Here is a 6,470-nt window from a genome sequence, read left to right as displayed (position 1 = left end):
TGAAGAAAAACCAAGTCAGAAACAATGGACTTGAGTTTGTCAGAGAGCCTTATTAGGAAGAGAATGGTGCTCTGTGGGCCTCCTGGTGGCTGCAATTTAGCTCATTCTCATTTACAAGTGGGGAATCTAGGACTTAGGGAGAGAGAGGGCTCTAAGTAAAAATTGTAAGTGTGTTTCACTGAAGGCCATAAAACACTGACATTGCTGGTTTGGATTCCCCCTATCAGAATTGATAGGGGAGAAGCATATTCCTGCAGTGCCTTTGTGATAGTGCGTGCTGACAGACGCTGGCAGGCAGAACCAAGGCTAAGGCCAGTAAGAACCGCCATGCCTGCTGGAGAAGAGCAGAAGCTGGGATGCCCCATGGAACATCGCAGTGTCTGCCGGGAACTTGGGACCTCCAGTGCCCATCAAGTGATCTGTAGGCCTCCCTGAACACCAGCAGAACCCAGCAGAAGTTGCCATGCACAGTTCCTGCTAGGGAAACAATGCTGGGGGAAAAGTTCCAGGCTCCTGTGAGCAAATGTGGTACCTGGTGGGTGGTTGCTGAATCAGGGTGTGTTGGTGAGCATATGTGAGACACCCACTGAAGATGCCTAAAACACCTCAAGAAAGTGAGATTTCAAAAAAGGACTGAAGTCCTGCATTATGCAGGTGATGACATAAGCCAGTGACTATTGGGTTATTCCTCTTAACATGACCTTATTTGCATCCACAAGCTAGTGGAGGCTGGACAGATGGATATATAAAATAATCTAGAGGTCAGAAGTCATCATCAGAACTATCGAGGCTATTTGAAGGAAACTTGTGTCATAATAATGTAGACACACACGGAACGTGTAATCTGATTTTGTAGCCATAGGCTACCTTGTTGTGTAAGGTCTTGTTTAAGACTAAATGACCCAGACTTTGGAAAAGGTACCAGTTTGGACTCTGGTCATTGCCTTACAGAGGTCATGGAACCAAACCATGTCTGCATGGGGCAGGATGGGGTTTTATCCCCAAAGGAAAGGGTATGTTTATATTCTGAAAGCGATATTTCCTTTATTTACTCCCCTTTGATAGTAGCACTGAGCAAGCGAAGCCTTAAGAGGTTCTTGTCTGTAATATTCCAGAGTTTTACTTCTACATAGAATTCTCTTCTTGTATAAAATCACCCTGTCATCTTAGCCACAGTTGTTGTGAACAAAAGCAGTTAGTTATCTGATCCAAGGAAAGCCAATCACCCATTCGGTCAATAACATACAAGTTGATCTTTCATAGAAACTCAGTTGGGAATAATTGTAGTTAGTTAGGCCAATGACTATCCTCTTTCCTTGAGAGGTGCTCAAATGGTAGCACAGGCAAAAATTGAAAGACAAAGCTTGAGAAAAGGGAATTAGTAGAGGCCCATATATAAGCAGGAGAAGCCAAGAATGAGGAGAAGCTAAAATTAGCAGATGTCGGTATTTTGAGAGAAAGAAGCTGGTCAGTTTAGTGGTGGCCTCTGGAGCAGGACAATCAGACACAGAGTAACTGAGTCTTTGTGATGGTCGAGCATACAGTGAAGGTCACTGGAAGGTTACCCAGTCACTAGAACTGCTGAACATCATGACGGACCTTGTAGTTCCCGAGCCATATTCTGTCCGCTTGAGTTCTGGTAACTTGAGTATGTCTCTATTCCTGTAACCTGCTAGACCCTAGCTACCTCCTACACTACTGCAATGAATTTTGTCAGTTTAAAAAAAACAGTACTGATTTGAATAGTGTACTTGTTTATATGATATACCTCATAAAGTTAATGATATGAGAATGACAATCTGAAATCAGAATTTAAGAATAATAAATTAGTAAATATCCTCACATCAAGGTTCTATAATTGTTATGTGTATTGAGCATAAAATTGGAACCCAAGCTTCCAGGTATCAAAGGCAAGAATTAAAAAAAGTAAGACCAAAATATTTCAAAACATTTAACTTTTATCTCTTTATTTTTCCCTTTCCTTTTCCCTAGGTAGGTGGGCCAGATCTTTGCTTTCTTCACCAAGAAGAAGTATGTACTAAGGATGGATATGGAAGTTGCTGGGAAAACTTTCTGGCTCTTATTTCAAAAGGCTAAGCCTCAGTAGAGGAGAGAAGTTGCAGGTAGAGACAAAATTGCTTGGAGAAAGTTGAAGTAAAAGAACTTCCCTCACTTTAGAACAAAAAGATTCTATACGCTCGATGGGGGCCAGAGGACTTGGGTTTTGGATGCAGGAACCTGGATCATGCCCTCGAATAGTATTGTTAGGGAGGAAGCAAGATAGACCTCAGAAAGGGATGGCTGCAGGGTACGTGAGACCTCAGGCTTGGAATCCTTGGTAAAACTATCCATTCTGCAAACCTGGTGCAGAAGCAGCTGAGAGGGGCTGGACCTGGAGGCACAATGCAGACAGAGCATGGTCTGGGCTGTGAGTGGATGACCCACAACCGACAGCCTTTCTTCCACCTGAGTGATGCCTTGGCACCGCAGAAGACTCCAGCACTATGAACAGCCCCGTGCAAGTTGGGCTCGGCTCCAAGAATGAACAAGGTCAAATTTCCACACATCCGGTGGAATGATGGTGGTAGGGGTCAGCAGTAGGAAGTACTTTGATAGAAAACATTTCTGCAACTTTATATCTTCGAACTGAGATTCACAAGGCACTATACTTGCATTATCAGAAAAGAGAAAAGTACCAAGATCACTTCTTAGTTGCAAATGAATCATAGTGGCTACGAGGACAGGCTCTTTCAAATCACAAGCCAAAATGACATGCTAGGGAAGCTTAAGTGATAGGGCTTTAAAGTAAGGCAGACAAATAGCTGTCCTGCAGTCAGCCCCCCCCCCCCCGACCCCACTGGAGTGAATCCAGAAGGTCGTTTGGGATATTAGCATTGTGTCGGGCTGCCATGGATCCCTGCTGCAGTCCTATACCATCCTGGTGACTCAGCTACTCTTTGTAGCTGCTCTTCCTGCTATTCCATTCTCTCCATTGTCTTCCTTAGCTTTTGCCATTCATGGTTTCTGACTACTGTTGGGTTTTATTGTCTCGTGGCTTCTGATTATTGCCTTTTCTCTGGGTGTCTGTTTGGTTTTGTTCTTTTCATTTTTTGAATTCTACCCCCATAATAAACTGCTGACCTACTCAGTGCGTCATACACTCGGCCTTTGCGAAAGAGGATACTGGTCCATTCATTTAGTTATACGGCCACCTGTCTTCAGTGGCGCTCTCACACCTGTATCATCCTGCTGTAGCCAGCGCAATGGGTTCTTGAACTTTTCAGGGCCTACCTCAACAAGGAGTGTTTTAGGGACAGACTCTTTGAAAATAATAACAATAATATCTAACACTTATGGAGAGCTAACTATGGGCTGGACATTGTTCCAAGTGCTTTACAGTTAGTCTGTTTGAACCTCTGAATAAAATCCCCATTTTATAGGTAAGGAAGCTATTTAATGGTTAGAGGTGAGCAATATTTCCAAGGTCACACAGCCAGTAAGCAACCAGGATTCTAACCAGGCATTCTGGCTTGTACAAACTACCTTTCTAATTTGACTGAATTTAAAGAAATCTACACTGGAGCTGCTGTGCACAGCAGAGGGCCTAGCTGACTACTAACGGCTCAAATTCTGTGTTCATAGTGGAGGGTTGTAATTGGGAAGGAGTCGCCCAGCCAGCCAAGGACTATGTTTTTTGGTCCCTTTTTTTAAATAAAATTAGTCTATTTATTTTAAGTAGGCCCCACACCCAACATGGGGCTTGAACTCACCAGCTGGAGATTAAGAACCACATGCTCTACTGACCGTAGAGCACCCCTGTTTTCTAGCCCCTTTGAACCTAAGTAAGAGCATATGACTGGTTCTTGCCGATGTGGACACAAGCGATGTGTTTCACATTCAGGTCAGAGAGCTTAGTGTCTGGTGAGCCTTCCTCATGCTCTATTCCCCTTCCACGGAAAACTTGGAATCTACCTATTTAAGATGGTAGTGCCATAAGATGGAAAGTGCCTGGTTCTCTGACTGACCACTCGGAGAAGAATTGTCTAGGAGAGCTGCCAATCAGGAACATCTGCAAGATTTCACAAAGGGGAGAAATAAACTTTCACGGGCTGAGCTTTGGGGGCTGTTATGGCAGTTAGCCTATTCCGACACACGCAACATGTAAGCACGAATTTCTTGACTAAAATTTGTAAATTTGTTGATAAATGTGTGGTTGAGATGTTCTAACCATATAAATGTTTTAGACATTGATGTTAAGTGCCCTCAACAGTTTTAACAAAGGCTCTGGGAAGAAAATGTTGTTAACTCTTTACTGACCTTTACTAAAGATTAATACCTTCCAGCAGTAATTGACTCTTCTCGTCTACATATGTGTCTATCTATGCAAATACTGTTATATGCTGGGACATCTTTCCTTGAACCTCCTAGAATCATTATGTGCATAATTAAGGTCATCCGTTGGGAAATACTGTGAACTGCTTCCACATTTCCTGAATCTAGATTCTGATAGATCTTATTGAGATTATATTTCTTAATATTATGGACTGAACTATTTCCCCCAAAATTCCTATATTGAAGTTCTAACCCCTCAGTACCTCAGAATGTGACTGTGTTTGGAGATAGGGTCTTCAAAGAGGTAATTAAGGTAAAATGAGATTGTGTGGATGGGCCCTAATGTAACAAGACTGGTGTCCTTCTAAGAGATTAGGGCACAGACAGCACAGACCAAGAGAAGACTATGTGAGGACACGACAAGAAGGTGATCATTTGCAAGCCAAGGAAAGAGTGGTCTCAGAAGAAACCAAACCTGACAACATCTTGATTTTGGACTTCTAATCTCCAGAACTGTGAGAAAACAAACCCTGTGAGTGACATTCTGTTATGGCCACCCTAGCAAACTAATACATCCCAAAAGACCTTTTGTCCCTCAGAATTAACATTCTGCTTCTCTATTTTATTTATTTATTTTTAAAGATTTTATTTATTTATTTGACAGAGATAGAGACAGCCAGCGAGAGAGGGAACACAAGCAGGGGGGGTGGGACAGGAAGAAGCAGGCTCATAGCGGAGGAGCCTGATGTGGGGCTCGATCCCATAACGCCGGGATCACGCCCTGAGCCGAAGGCAGACGCTTAACCGCTGTGCCACCCAGGCGCCCCATCATTCTGCTTCTTTAAATCTCCTGAATCATCACAGGTATAATCTTGCACACTGTGGGTAGGATTTTTATGTATGAGTTGATCTCTAAATATTATGAACACAAACCTTTTTTTTTATTTTACCAATTCCATGGCCAAAGCACTTTTCTAGCATCCTATAAAATCCCCGTGTGTTAGAAGTTGTTCCTTTATTTTCTGACTTGAGACAGATAATCCAACTCTTCAGTTAAGTCAGGAATATCCCCACCGAGCTGCTGATTGCAGTTCAATCTTTAAGTATCACTCACAGAAAGATTCTTTCAAAAATCTCACAAATTCATTAAGCTTTTTTTTTCCTAAGTAAAAAAGAAGATAGAGATCTGATTATGGTAAATATTTTTCTTCAATATTCAAAACTGTGAGGAGCGTAACGTGGTTTTGCTGGGGACCTCTATTTTTGTTTATTTTAAGGAAGCCTTAGAAGAGTGGTTTCACTAATATCAGACTTTTCAGAGAACCCTTTAAAACTGTTTTATGGTTGGGGCGCCTGGGTGGTTCAGTCGGTTAAACATCCAACTCTTGATTTTGGCTCAGGTCATGGTCTCTGGGTGTGAGATTGAGCCCCACATTGGGCTCCACAATCAGTGTGGAGTCTGCTTCTTTCTCTCTCTCTCTCCCCATCTGCCCTTCCCCCTGCTCATGCTCTCACGCTCTCTCTCAAATAAATAAATAAAATCTTTTAAAAAAGCATTTATGGTTATGTCACATTCAGTTTTTATAAATGATAAACCAAGTATTTATAATCCCGATGTTTTAAATATGATAAAATGGGGGCACCTGGGTGGCTCAGTCGTTAAGTGTCTGCCTTCGGCTCAGGGCGTGATCCTGGTGTTCCAGGATCGAGCCCCACGTCAGGCTCCTCCGCTGGGAGCCTGCTTCTTCCTCTCCCACTCCCCTGCTTGTGTTCCCTCTCTCACTGGCTGTCTCTCTCTCTCTGTCGAATGAATAAATTAAAAAAAAAATGATAAAATGACGTAAGGATTGGAAGACCATGTTGTTCATCATTGTAAAAAATACCAGAATACATGGAGAAAACAATGATAAAAAAATAAAATTACTTCAGAATCCTTAGAGAGACATTATTAATATTCTTGTTGTAAAGACTATTACTTTTTTTAAAGTTTATTTATTTTTTTAGTAGTCTTTACGCTCAACGTGGGACTTGAACTCATGACCCCAAGATCAAGAGTTGCATGCTTTACCAACTGAGCCAGCCAGGCGCCCCCGTAAAGACCATTATCGAAAAAAACTTGCCTTAATGCACCAAGTGTT

Source organism: Ursus americanus, chromosome 8, assembly GCF_024610735.1.
Source record: "Ursus americanus isolate L20-20 chromosome 8, mUrsAme1.1.p, whole genome shotgun sequence".
NCBI classification, from domain to species: Eukaryota; Metazoa; Chordata; class Mammalia; order Carnivora; family Ursidae; genus Ursus; species Ursus americanus.
This window is presented reverse-complemented; position numbering follows the sequence as displayed.